This window comes from Drosophila subpulchrella, unplaced genomic scaffold, assembly GCF_014743375.2.
Source record: "Drosophila subpulchrella strain 33 F10 #4 breed RU33 unplaced genomic scaffold, RU_Dsub_v1.1 Primary Assembly Seq82, whole genome shotgun sequence".
In the NCBI taxonomy this organism is placed as follows: Eukaryota; Metazoa; Arthropoda; class Insecta; order Diptera; family Drosophilidae; genus Drosophila; species Drosophila subpulchrella.
Genome location: NW_023665717.1, coordinates 128,976 through 145,000, shown reverse-complemented (window position 1 = coordinate 145,000; position 16,025 = coordinate 128,976). Strand labels below are relative to the sequence as shown.

At 38.1% G+C, this 16,025-nt stretch overlaps 1 pseudogene; it reads right to left on the bottom strand.

Moving 5' to 3' along the window:
- Nucleotides 1-6,487: 6,487 nt before the first annotated feature.
- On the bottom strand, nt 6,488-15,809 carry LOC119562656 (annotated as a pseudogene).
- Nucleotides 15,810-16,025: the final 216 nt, after the last annotated feature.

Below are 16,025 nucleotides of genomic sequence, written 5' to 3'. Positions count from 1 at the left end.
CATTCGTATACGTTTGTTGTTTTCACAATATATACTTGTTCCGCCACTAATAATAACAAGTTTTTTAATTATTGATGTTAAAAACACAATATTTTTTTTCGTAATACGTAATAATTTTCTTTATATTTGCATATTTCATTCTAAAATATCTTTTTTGTTCGACATACGTCATTATTGTATCCACACATGTACAATTTTTGTTTAACCAATATAAAATATTGAATTAAATCATTTGTATTTTGATGATAAATTTAAAATTTATCTGTATATATTCATATAAGACTCTTTGGTAATATATAATATAAAACCGAGCGCATATATGATATGTACGTTAGAAAAAATAATATATATATATATTATTTTCTTTTAATATAGGGACACCTCTTTTAATTTATCCCCGCAGGGAATTATCACATAACTCAGTATGTGATAATGGCAGACCAATATACATATATATCAAGATTATCAATACAAAATATATATCATTATTAGCCTGCCTCAATTGTAATTATTTATTTGGATTAACGATAAAGTTCGGAAACAATTTGTTATTCTATGTATAATAGAAACCTTGGCCTTTGTTTCAACATTATTATCTTTGGGCTTAAAATATTAACCGTGGAGCCAAGTCTCATATTCATAAATGAATAAAGAAACAAATTTGACGGATTAATATCTTCTCTACCGACAGACAGTATTTTGTCACGTCAATAGTAGATGGCCGGCCCATTGACCATCCTATAGTAGTTTTTGGACCCAATATCTTTAATTCGGGTATTTTCAATTGTCTTTGCCAATCAACCGTTTGGTACTCTCTCATATAATAAGAGAATACACATATAATTCCATTATATGGATATATCTTCATTATTTTATTTGCTACATCACCCTATAATAGTTTTTGAACCCGTCAACTTCAATTCGGGTATTTTCAATTGTCTTTGCCAACCATTTATATGGTATTCTCTATTATAATAAGAGAATACTAGTGTATATCCATTATATGGATATATCATCTTCATATTATTTGCTACACCACCCTATAGTAGTTTTTGAACCCATCATCTGCAATTCGGGTATTTTCAATTGTCTTTGCCAACCAACTATACGGTATTCTCTCTTATAATAAGAGAATACAAGTATATTTTCATTATATGGATATAATGCCATTTATTTTTCAATATCCATATAATTCATTTAGTTTTGTATGTACAAAACAAGTTTTCTTTATAGTATTGACAAAATCATATGTTTACGCATAACATAAGTTTTGACCAATACGAGGAGGGGCCCGCCAACGACCACCTCCCTATAGTAGTTTTTTACCCCACGCACTACTGCGTGCCTGTTTACAGTACTAGTGCCAGCTATCACTAGGTTTATATATCATGTTTCAGTGATATATGGGTAAATTCTACCATTTATTCTTATGTATATGGCATTTCTATGCCATATTTATACAATCCATTCATATCTTAATGTATATTTATTATATTATACATTATTATGCCTTATAGGTATTATACCTATAAGCCATATCCATACGATTCATTCACTAGTGCCGCCCCTCACTAGGTTTATAATTGTTATATCATTGATATACAATTTATTTCTATATATATGGCATTTATATGCCATATCCATACAATGCATTCACATTTCAATGTATATTTACTTGTTATACATTATTATGCCTTATAGGTATTATACCTATAAGCCATATCCATACGATTCACTTATATAAATATATGTATATTTTTCTATACATAATTTTTTTTTACTTTTGTATGGATTTCTATGCATATCCATAGTTTATATGGATATGCTTGGCGTTCTATATAGTATTGACAAATTCATATGCATAACATAAGTTTTGACCAATACGAGGAGGGGCCCGCCAACGACCACCTCCCTATAGTAGTTTTTTACCCCACGCACTATTGCGTGCCTGTTTACAGTACTAGTGCCAGCTATCACTAGGTTTATATATCGTGTTTCAGTGATATATGGGTAAATTCTACCATTTATTCTTATGTATATGGCATTTCTATGCCATATTTATACAATCCATTCATATCTTAATGTATATTTATTATATTATACATTATTATGCCTTATAGGTATTATACCTATAAGCCATATCCATACGATTCATTCACTAGTGCCGCCCCTCACTAGGTTTATAATTGTTATATCATTGATATACAATTTATTTCTATATATATGGCATTTATATGCCATATCCATACAATGCATTCACATTTCAATGTATATTTACTTGTTATACATTATTATGCCTTATAGGTATTATACCTATAAGCCATATCCATACGATTCACTTATATAAATATATGTATATTTTTCTATACATAATTTTTTTTTACTTTTGTATGGATTTCTATGCATATCCATAGTTTATATGGATATGCTTGGCGTTCTATATAGTATTGACAAATTCATATGCATAACATAAGTTTTGACCAATACGAGGAGGGGCCCGCCAACGACCACCTCCCTATAGTAGTTTTTTACCCCACGCACTATTGCGTGCCTGTTTACAGTACTAGTGCCAGCTATCACTAGGTTTATATATCGTGTTTCAGTGATATATGGGTAAATTCTACCATTTATTCTTATGTATATGGCATTTCTATGCCATATTTATACAATCCATTCATATCTTAATGTATATTTATTATATTATACATTATTATGCCTTATAGGTATTATACCTATAAGCCATATCCATACGATTCATTCACTAGTGCCGCCCCTCACTAGGTTTATAATTGTTATATCATTGATATACAATTTATTTCTATATATATGGCATTTATATGCCATATCCATACAATGCATTCACATTTCAATGTATATTTACTTGTTATACATTATTATGCCTTATAGGTATTATACCTATAAGCCATATCCATACGATTCACTTATATAAATATATGTATATTTTTCTATACATAATTTTTTTTTACTTTTGTATGGTTTTCTATGCATATCCATAGTTTATATGGATATGCTTGGCGTTCTATATAGTATTGACAAATTCATATGCATAACATAAGTTTTGACCAATACGAGGAGGGGCCCGCCAACGACCACCTCCCTATAGTAGTTTTTTACCCCACGCACTATTGCGTGCCTGTTTACAGTACTAGTGCCAGCTATCACTAGGTTTATATATCGTGTTTCAGTGATATATGGGTAAATTCTACCATTTATTCTTATGTATATGGCATTTCTATGCCATATTTATACAATCCATTCATATCTTAATGTATATTTATTATATTATACATTATTATGCCTTATAGGTATTATACCTATAAGCCATATCCATACGATTCATTCACTAGTGCCGCCCCTCACTAGGTTTATAATTGTTATATCATTGATATACAATTTATTTCTATATATATGGCATTTATATGCCATATCCATACAATGCATTCACATTTCAATGTATATTTACTTGTTATACATTATTATGCCTTATAGGTATTATACCTATAAGCCATATCCATACGATTCACTTATATAAATATATGTATATTTTTCTATACATAATTTTTTTTTACTTTTGTATGGTTTTCTATGCATATCCATAGTTTATATGGATATGCTTGGCGTTCTATATAGTATTGACAAATTCATATGCATAACATAAGTTTTGACCAATACGAGGAGGGGCCCGCCAACGACCACCTCCCTATAGTAGTTTTTTACCCCACGCACTATTGCGTGCCTGTTTACAGTACTAGTGCCAGCTATCACTAGGTTTATATATCGTGTTTCAGTGATATATGGGTAAATTCTACCATTTATTCTTATGTATATGGCATTTCTATGCCATATTTATACAATCCATTCATATCTTAATGTATATTTATTATATTATACATTATTATGCCTTATAGGTATTATACCTATAAGCCATATCCATACGATTCATTCACTAGTGCCGCCCCTCACTAGGTTTATAATTGTTATATCATTGATATACAATTTATTTCTATATATATGGCATTTATATGCCATATCCATACAATGCATTCACATTTCAATGTATATTTACTTGTTATACATTATTATGCCTTATAGGTATTATACCTATAAGCCATATCCATACGATTCACTTATATAAATATATGTATATTTTTCTATACATAATTTTTTTTTACTTTTGTATGGATTTCTATGCATATCCATAGTTTATATGGATATGCTTGGCGTTCTATATAGTATTGACAAATTCATATGCATAACATAAGTTTTGACCAATACGAGGAGGGGCCCGCCAACGACCACCTCCCTATAGTAGTTTTTTACCCCACGCACTATTGCGTGCCTGTTTACAGTACTAGTGCCAGCTATCACTAGGTTTATATATCGTGTTTCAGTGATATATGGGTAAATTCTACCATTTATTCTTATGTATATGGCATTTCTATGCCATATTTATACAATCCATTCATATCTTAATGTATATTTATTATATTATACATTATTATGCCTTATAGGTATTATACCTATAAGCCATATCCATACGATTCATTCACTAGTGCCGCCCCTCACTAGGTTTATAATTGTTATATCATTGATATACAATTTATTTCTATATATATGGCATTTATATGCCATATCCATACAATGCATTCACATTTCAATGTATATTTACTTGTTATACATTATTATGCCTTATAGGTATTATACCTATAAGCCATATCCATACGATTCACTTATATAAATATATGTATATTTTTCTATACATAATTTTTTTTTACTTTTGTATGGATTTCTATGCATATCCATAGTTTATATGGATATGCTTGGCGTTCTATATAGTATTGACAAATTCATATGCATAACATAAGTTTTGACCAATACGAGGAGGGGCCCGCCAACGACCACCTCCCTATAGTAGTTTTTTACCCCACGCACTATTGCGTGCATGTTTACAGTACTAGTGCCAGCTATCATTAGGTTTATATATCGTGTTTCAGTGATATATGGGTAAATTCTACCATTTATTCTTATGTATGTATATGGCATTTCTATGCCATATTTATATAATTCATTCATATCTTAATTTATATTTATTATATTATACATTATTATGCCTTATAGGTATTATACCTATAAGCCATATCCATACGATTCATATACTAGTGCAGCCCCTCACTAGGTTTATATATCTCATTTTAATTATATATTGGTAAATTCTATTATTTATTCTTGTGTATATGGCACTTATATGCCGCCATATCTATAAAAATGCATTTATATTTCAATGTATATTTTCTATATTATACATTATTATGCCTTAAAAAGTTATTATACCTACCATAAGGCGATATCCATACGATTCATTTATATAAAAGATATATGTATAATTTTCTATACATAATTTTTTTTTATGAATATATGGGTTTCCTAAGCATATCCATATAATACATTTAGTTTTATATGGATTAGATTGGTCTTCTTTATTGTATTGCCAAACTCATATTGATAAAATAAGTTTTGAACAATAAGAGGATCAGCCGCCAACCAACCAACCACTGCTACCATTGGAGGAACATATACTTACTTTTTATATGTCCTCTTACTTGAATGGTCCTCTCTTTACTTGAAAATTTCATTACCATAGGAATCTATTTATACATGGAATATGATTTCCACTACTTTTTCGCGTCACTAATAATTAATATGACGATACAGACTTGCTACCATAACATAAGTCTTGAACAATAATAGGAGCAGCCGCCAACCAACCACCAACCAACCAACCACTGCTACCATTGATAGTAATTTTATATGTCCTCTTTAGTTGAATTTCAATACCATAGGAATATTTATACATGGAATATGTTTTGCCACTACTTTTTCGCGTCACTAATAATATGACGATACAGTCTTGCTACCATAACATAAGTTTTGAACAATAAGAGGAGCAGACACACCAACCAACCAACCGCGCTGCTACCATTATATATACTTATATTTATATAAGTCCTCTTTACTTGAATGGCCTCTTTACTTGAATTTCAATACCATAGGAATATTTATTTATACATGGAATATGTTTTGCCACTACTTTTTCGCGTCACTAATAATATGACGATATAGACTTGCTACCATAACATAAGTTTTGAACAATAAGAGGAGCAGACACCAACCAACCAACCGCTGCTACCATTGAATGAACCATATATACAAACTTTTATATATGTCCTCTTTACTTGAATTTTAATACCATAGGAATATTTATACATGGAATATGTTTGCCACTTTATCATCGCGTCACTAATAAGATGACGATACATTTTGTTTGTTCAATATTTACTTATATATTGATGTTTCCAATTTAGGTCTTTTATATTTCTTTCTTCCCTACCTTACACACCACAAACAAAGTGGCGTGCGATGCTGCCAGCAAGCATAATGATTATGCCCGCTTGCAACATCTTTATTATCGAATCATCAAGCAAAGGATAAGCTTCAGTGGATCGCAGTATGGCAGCTGCTCAACCACTTACATACACCTTGCCTGTTACAAAAGTCGTTTACAATTGATTCTAGGCTTTGTCATTGTATTAAATAATGCTTTTATATGTAACTAGCGCGGCATCAGGTGATCAAAGATCCTCCCAATTTACTATGTTACAAATTACATTGGCATCACATCCATTGTCGTTTATAAAGTAAATTATAAACTTTAAATGGTTTAGAAGCCATACAATGCAAATTGCCCCTTATTTATCATTGCAGTCCAGCACGGATACGACCTTAGAGGCGTTTCAGGCATAATCCAACGGACGTAGCGTCATACCACTGTTCGCTCGAACAAGTATTGTGCCATTGGTCCGTACCTGCGGTTCCTCTCGTACTACGCAGGAATGCTGTCGCAACAACGTTTTGTCATTAGTAGGGTAAAACTAACCTGTCTCACGACGGTCTAAACCCAGCTCACGTTCCCTTGCATGGTGAACAATCCAACGCTTGGTGAATTTTGCTTCACAATGATAGGAAGAGCCGACATCGAAGGATCAAAAAGCGACGTCGCTATGAACGCTTGGCCGCCACAAGCCAGTTATCCCTATGGTAACTTTTCTGACACCTCTTGTTAAAAACTCTTTAAACCAAAAGGATCGATAGGCCGAGCTTTTGCTGTCCCTGTGTGTACTGAACACCGAGATCAAGTCAGCATTTGCCCTTTGCTCTATGTGTGGTTTCTGTCCGCACTGAGCTGGCCTTGGGACACCTCCGTTATTATTTGAGAGATGTACGCCCCAGTCAAACTCCCTACCTGGCAATGTCCTTGAATTGGATCATACCTGAGTAATTGGAGTTATACCAAATTTTCAAATCAAAAATACATAAATGCACCGTTTTATTAAAGAATTTGTTTGCGATTATATAACAAACTCGTGATACTTTGATCAAGAAGCTTGCATCAAAACCCAATACCATAAGATATAATAAATATATCCGTATAATGGCTAGGAATGATACACGTTCCATTTAATCAAGTAAGTAAGGAAACAATAAGAGTAGTGGTATTTCATTGGCGATACCAAACCGAAGTCTAATATCTCCCACTTATTCTACACCTCTTATGTCTCCTTACACTGCCAGATTAGAGTCAAGCTCAAAAAGGGTCTTCTTTCCCCGCTAATTATTCCAAGCCCGTTCCCTTGGCTGTGGTTTCGCTAGATAGTAGATAGGGACAGTAGGAATCTCGTTAATCCATTCATGCGCGTCACTAATTAGATTTTTTTTTTTTTTTTTTTTTTTTTTTTTGATATGATACTTTATATTTACGTCTGCCCGGTGGGGCAATAGATTAAATTTTTTGATAAAATTGAGTGTGAGGTAACAATATTTTGTGTGTTGAGGTGTATTAAGATTATACAAGATAGGTGTGAGTGGATTAGTGAGTTTGTGTGTCAGTTTTGGTGGTTACATCAATTATGATGCCTTAGGATCAAGGGACCCTGAAGGGCAGGTCCGCAGGGTGTCGTCTTTTTAACCTCCGAGGTTGTCCATCCAGCACTCTGGTTGCGAGTGGGTTTATGTGGGCTACCATTTTATCCAGATGCCTTCTGCTGAATTTAGCTACCTCTTCTACCACTGTGGGAAGCTTTAAGTCCTCTTTATTGTGGTGTTACGTACGTAGAACGGCGCATTTAGAATTTGACGCAGGATTCTGTTTTCTGCTCTTTCTAGTTTTTTTAAATTTGAACTGGCTGCAGTGCCCCATATTTCAATGCCATAAATCCACGCTGGTTTGATTATGCTATTATAAAGGAGCAAATTTGTTTTTTAAGGATAATTTACTCCTTCTTGCAATAACCACCACATTTGCCGGCTTTTTAGTTTTCATTAGCTTTGTTTTGGCCACTATGTGATCCTTCCATGTTAGTCTACGGTCCAGTGTCAGGCCCAGATATTTGACTGAAGGCTGTTGTGGTATGGCAGCATTGTTTAACAAAAACCGCTGGGGATATTCCTGGCCTTAGAGAGAAGGTTATATGCGTAGACTTCTCTGGGTTGATAATGATATTCCATCTCTTTAGCCATGGTTCTATGTTGGACAGAGCTTGTTGTAGGCCTTGCGCAGCCATTGGCAGGGAGTCTTCGGAGACTAAGAAAGCCGTGTCATCCGCGTATGTGCATACCATGCTGTGGCTACCAGAGGGAATGGGCATGTCCGCGGTATACACCGAGTATAGTATAGGACTTAGCACGCTGCCTTGGGGAACTCCGGCGGCCACTTCGTGGATAGGCGATTCCTGATGTTTGCACCTTACGTAAAATCTTCTATTTTCGAGGTAGCCCTTTAGTAGAAGATAGTAAGGGGTAGGCAGGCTGTGCTTTAATTTGAACAGTAGGCCCTGGTGCCATACTCTGTCAAACGCTTGCCTGACGTCTAGGAACGCTGCAGAGCAGAACCCTTTTAGTCTCGAAGGAGTCTAGAATGCAGCTGACTACCCTGTGACACTGCTGTATAGTCCCGTGAGCTCGCCTGAAGCCAAACTGGTGATCTGGGATAACATGTTGTTCTTCTAATATAGGCATCAATCTCCTCAGGAATAATTTTTCCAGGATTTTTGAGAGAATTGACAGGAGGCTGATGGGCCTGTATGATCCCAGTTCGGCCTCAGGCTTACCTGGTTTGGCGATGACGATAACTTCGGCACATTTCCATTGTGTTGGGAAATGACCGAGTCTTAGACTTTGGTTCATGATGAACTTTAGGTTTCCGATGCAGTTCGGCGGCATGAACTTCAGAGCAGCGGCATCCAGGCGATCATACCCGGGAGACTTTGATGGTTTGAGTGTTGCTATCTCCTCCTCTATCTCCTCGCAGTCGATTTCTGGAATGGGCAAGTCCATGGGACACGCCACATCCAGGAAATGAAGAGTCTCTTGATAGTCCACTGGGTCGCACAGGTCGAATGGCTGGAAACTACTCTTTAAGTGGTCGGCAAAGGCGTTTGCTTTTTCCTGGTCTGAACGACACCAAGCTCCAGTTGATGATCTGACCGGGGCTATCCTCCGTGTGGGTCGCTTTAATACTTTGTTGCATTCCAAAGCTTGTGGTGTGCACTGCAGGGTTCAAGGTCCGCGAGGTAAGCTTCTAGGGACTTGCCTTTTTAGATCAAGAAGCATCCTGACTAAGGTCTTTACAAGCCCTGTTGTAGATTGTTTTGTCTGACCGTCTTCTACTAAGCTGCCAGACCCTCCTCAATCGCCGTTTTTCGCTTACCATTGTTGCCAGCTCGGTTGACCAGAGATAGTTGTCTCGTGGCCTCTGGTGTGCACCGTTCGCGTGGTTTCAGCCTCTGGAGTTGCGATGCTTGCTGCCAGATGAACCTGTCTGGTGAGGTACTCCACCGCTTCGTCGATGTCTATTGGACTTTCTAGAAACTGGCTGGGGGTCTACATGATTTTCTAGCCAAGACTTAAAAATCGGGATGTTTGTATTCCGTCTGATGAGCTTGACTGCAGTTGGATTTCTCAGATAGGAGTTGTTATACAAAATCTTGACCATGCTGTGATCGGATGTAAGATCATGGCATGCAGCCGTAGATATTTTTGTGGGGTCAACTCCTCTGCTGAATGCAAAGTCCAAGAGGTCCGGAATTTTGGCTGGGTCGGTGGGCCAGTAGGTAGGCTCTCCAGTTGAATAGACGGTGCAACCCAGTGCCCTGATGCATCCAAGAAGTGTGCTTCCTTTCGGGTTGACGGTTCGTGATCCCCACCAGGTATGTTTTGCGTTGAAGTCGCCTCCGATTAAGAATCTAGGACCCAGATTCAGTAGTACGTCGGACAGATCACTTTGGCTCAGTGTGTATCTTGGAGGGAGGTATGCGGAGGCGATGGTAATTTTGCCTTGCGACGTTATAAGGTGGATTTTCGCACACTGCATCCATTCCAGTTGTACGGGCTCGAGCTCCTCGTATTGAATGCCGCGTCTGATGATAATAGAGGCTCCTCCACGCATCCGGTCGCCAGGGTGCAATGCGTTGATTATTTCGTAGCCGGGAATGGTAAAGTGGGATCTGGTGGTGAAGTGTGTCTCGGACACGAGTAAGATGTCTACTTGGTTGGTCTTTATATAATGCTCGACCTCGGGCTTGCTCCGAGCCAAGCCGTTCGCATTCCATATTATAAGTTGGGTGTTTATGGACATTTATGATTGTTCTGGTTGGAGAGCATTGTCATCACTAAGTTTTGGAACTGATTGAACATGGAGTTCATCATGGATTCCATTCGGCGCATCATTCTCTCCTCCAAGGCATCAAGGGGGGACTGGCCCATTATTGTCGAAGTTTCCAGCCGCGCCAGCCCTAGCAACGTTGGCGTAACTGTATTTGTGATTCCCTGTTTGGTTCGCGGCACTGCTCGCTGGGAAATTTGCGTGTGGAGCAGGATTGGATGAAGAAGTAGTTACTGCCTTAGGCTTAGGGCTGAAGCGCTTCTTGGCTTCTACGTAGACTCTACAACCGCGGTAGGAGGCGGTGTGTTCATCACCACAATTTCCGCACACAGGTGGGTCTTCCTTTGCCTTCATGCAATTCAGGGAGTCGTGTGATAATCCGCATTTGACACAGACATGTTGGAGTTTGCAGTACCTCTTAGTATGCCCAAAAGCTTGGCAGCGGAAGCATTGTACCACTCCGTCGAACTTTTTTGGCTCCTCAATGGAGACGACGGCATGGCACAGTCTGTTGGTTTCGAAGACTTTCTTGTTTGTTGGAGCTGGTTCGAGGTTGACGAAAAACATCGACAATGGCATTTTTTGTTACTCTTGATACTGCATTTTTAGCATCACGCACATTGTGGCCGAGATTCACAAAGGCTTGCTTGACCTCCTCAATTGGTGTAGTATGGTGTAGTCCTTTGACAACAATGCGGAAAGCTCGCTCTTCTTCAGTTGGAAGGTACGGAAAGCTACTTGACAGTTGTCCAGGTGAGCAACAATTTTTCGGTAAGTGGTGCTGTCCTTCGGCATCAGCCTGATGTTGCCTCTTCCCGTTGCCTTGTAAGAGAAAGTATCGGAATTCACCAATGTGCGCAGTTCGTTTAAAAATTCGCCAATGTTTTCTACATCCGGCACAAAATTGGAGGGGGCTTGGGTGCTGCTTTAGGTTCGGCATTATCGACGGTCTTTTCATTGCTGCTCTCTACCGGCAGAGAAGCGAAGCGGTTAGAGGTGCTAGGACCAATATCCATCTTTTTGTCTTGATTCACGGCAGCCTTATTCTTTATGGTCTTTTTAGGAAAAATGTAAGGGCGAGTTTATCTCACCTTCCTCAGGTGAAGAGATGTTTGAGGGGCTCGAGGAGCTCGAGGAGCTCGGGGTTGGGCTGGGAGAATTTTTCCCGTTTCTCCACGATGATTTTCTTTACGCCTCTAATTGCCTCTGGCGACCCGGGAGGTAGACTCCTTTTGACTCCTTTTGGTAAGACTCTCGGCTTCAGAACCTGCCAAGTGCATTTTTTGAGTGCGGCTACAGCCGCGTTGTCCACTTCCATGCTGCCGGTGTTTGCTATTGTCACCCATGGCGACAGCACCACCAACAAGCACAGCCGGCTAACTGTGTGAGTGAACTATTTATTTCCTTTCCCTCTGCTGACAAAAATCGACGACGAGGTGTCGCCGAAATGTAGGCAAAAGTTTTAGGAGTCGCCGCCCTCTGGCGGAGTGATACAGCGATGAGGAGTCGCCGAATGTATGCTATGAATCCTGGAGTAGTCGCCTCTGGCGGAATGAAATCAGCTGATTTCCAAAAACCAACCAATTTGCGGAGACACGAACCGCTACAAATTTAGTGCGGACGCGAACCGCGCTGCTGTCAAAATGTTATCTAGATAAGGCAGGCGCCACTCGAGAGAGAGCGCCTCTCTCACAACGATGAAGTATGAGTTTTATTGCCGAAATTGGCCCTGACACACGGGGCGCCCGAGAGAGCGCCTCTGTCTCAGCACGTCGAACGTTCTCGAAATGTCTGGGGTGGAAAATCGCGATTTTGGCCTTCCCACCACCTTTTCGTGCAGAAAACACGCGGAATGACTATGCGACCACAATGCGCGAATATTTGTGCTATTTTTAGCAATGAAATAGGAGTTTTATTGTCGAAATTGGCCTGACACACGGAGCGCCCGAGAGAGCGCCTCTCTCAGCACGTCGAACCTTCTCGAACTGTCTGGGGTGGAAAATCGCGATTTTGGCCTTCCTACCACTTTTATGTGCAGAAAACACACGGAATGATTTTGCGGACACAATGCGCGAAAATTTATGCTATTTTTTTAGCAATGAAAATAGGAGTTTTATTGCCGAAATTGGCCTGACACACGGAGCGCCGAGAGAGCGCCTCTCTCAGCACGTCGAACCTTCTCGAACTGTCTGGGGTGGAAAATCGCGATTTTGGCCTTCCTACCACTTTTTTTGTGCAGAAAACACACGGAATGATTTTGCGGACACAATGCGCGAATATTTATGCTATTTTTTAGCAAGGAAATAAGCGTTTTACTGCCGAAATTGACCCGTCACACGGAGCGCTCGAAAAACACGTCTGCTCTCCAGAGCAATGACTGACAACTGACTAATTAGATGACGAGGCATTTGGCTACCTTAAGAGAGTCATAGTTACTCCCGCCGTTGACCCGCGCTTACTTGAATTTCTTCACTTTGACATTCAGAGCACTGGGCAGAAATCACATTGTGTCAACACCGCTAGGGCCATCACAATGCTTTGTTTTAATTAGACAGTCGGATTCCCCAAGTCCGTGCCAGTTTCTGAATTGATTGTTAATTGATAATCGTTATAATTAATAAGAACTAATTGGTTTAACCCAATTAGTATTCTTAAAAATTTTAGCAAGAAAGTTCCACAATTGGCTACGTAACTAAACTATCCGGGAACAAGTGACCAACATAAATGCCAGACACTCTATTTACCCAGAACGAGCACATAAACCATGTTATTGTTTCCCAATCAAGCCCGACTATCTCAATCTTCAGAGCCAATCCTTATCCCGAAGTTACGGATCTAATTTGCCGACTTCCCTTACCTACATTATTCTATCGACTAGAGACTCTTCACCTTGGAGACCAGCTTGCGGATATTGGTACGGCCTGTTGAGAAGTTTGCGTGTCCCCACCATAAATTTTCAAGGTCCGAGGAGAAAATATCGACACAACAGTATATGTCATGCTCTTCTAGGCCCATCTACCATATCTCTCTGCGAAGACTTCCATGGTAGTACGGCTATAAAACAGAAAAGAAAACTCTTCCGATATCTCTCGACGGCTTCTTTATGGTCGTTCCTGTTGCCAGGATGAGCACGAGGCCCATATTTAATACAAACGGATACTCAACAGGTTACGGAATTGGGAACCGTATTCCTTTCGTTCAAAATTATTCAAGTATATTAATTAGCTGATTTATATAATATAATTATATTTGTATGGCATTTGTGTTTTACTTGAAAATTTTCGGCTTTCGCCTTGAACTTAGGACCGACTAACTCGTGATCAACCACTGTTCACACGAAAACCCTTCTCCACTTCAGTCCTCCAAGGTCTCATTCGATTATTTGCTACTACCACCAAGATCTGTACCAATGGCAGCTCCATGCAGGCTTACGCCAAACACTTCTACGCATACCATTGTACCTTCCTACTCACTAAAGTTTCAAAAATTTATATCACAAGTAATATAAATCATCTACTTTAGCGGTAATGTATAGGTATACAACTTAAGCGCCATCCATTTTAAGGGCTAGTTGCTTCGGCAGGTGAGTTGTTACACACTCCTTAGCGGATTTCGACTTCCATGATCACCGTCCTGCTGTTTTAAGCAACAACGCCTTTCATGGTATCTGCATGAGTTGTTAATTTGGGCACCGTAACATACGTTTGGTTTCATCCCACAGGCGCCAGTTCTGCTTACCAAAAGTGGCCCACTGGGCACATTATATCATAACCTTGAACTTCATATCAAGAAAGTTAAGGTTCTTACCCATTTAAAGTTTGAGAATAGGTTAAGATCGTTTCGACCCTAAGGCCTTCTAATCATTCGCTTTACCAGATAAGATTATTTTATATAACATTAAAATGCACCAGCTATCCTGAGGGAAACTTCGGAAGGAACCAGCTACTAGATGGTTCGATTGGTCTTTCGCCCCTATACTCAATTCTGACAATCGATTTGCACGTCAGAACTGTTTCGGTCTTCCATCAGGGTTTCCCCTGACTTCAACCTGATCAAGTATAGTTCACCATCTTTCGGGTCACAGCATATATGCTCAAGGTACGTTTCCAGTTAGAGGCATAAATAATATAAATATCATTATACATAACTATATAGAACGCCCCGGGATTGTGTTAATTAGCTATAAATAGTTAAAAAACTAATCCCATTATTAGTTAAGTTAATTACGCTATTAGGTTTATATCCCAATAACTTGCACATATGTTAGACTCCTTGGTCGTGTTTCAAGACGGGTCCCGAAGGTATCCTGAATCTTTCGCATTGTTAATCATACAAGTGCATATAATAAACACAAAAATCAATGATAATTATGCCATTATATAATTCCGAAAAATTAACGCACTGTATTCATATAAATCTATCAGCACTTTATCAAATTAATAACATTTATTCTGTGTTAAAATGCAAGCAAATTAATTTGAATAAACTATAAGTTATATTTTATGATAAATTTTGTATGCTAATAGATTTAACAATGTCCTTATATGGAAAAAATGCACACTATTATCATAATATTGTTTAAATATTACAATTTTAATGATGAATTTTCCATAACGGATATTCAGGTTCATCGGCTTAACCTCTAAGCAGTTTCACGTACTGTTTAACTCTCTATTCAGAGTTCTTTTCAACTTTCCCTCACGGTACTTGTTTACTATCGGTCTCATGGTTATATTTAGGTTTAGATGGAGTTTACCACCCACTTAGTGCTGCACTATCAAGCAACACGACTCTTTGGAAACATCATCTAGTAATCATTAACGTTATACGGGCCTGGCACCCTCCTATGGGTAAATGGCCTCATTTAAGAAGGACTTAAATCGTTAATTTCTCATACTAGAATATTGACGCTCCATACACTGCATCTCACATTTGCCATATAGACAAAGTGACTTAGTGCTGAACTGATTTTCTTTTCGCTCGCCGCTACTAAGAAAATCCTGGTTAGTTTCTTTTCTCCCCTAATTAATATGCTTAAATTCAGGGGGTAGTCCCATATGAGTTGAGGTTGTGTATAACTTTTTTTGCAATTAATTCTTTATATATAATGATAAAACATTTTATTAAATTCGTTATATATTTTATATATTGTATGGCATTTGTTTGGTCTAACGAATCAACGAAGAATAATAATATTGTCAACGGCTTTCTATTTACTAATCTTTAATAAGAGACAATTCTAGATAATTTTTTATGCTAGACATTTCTCAGTATTATTTGATTGAAA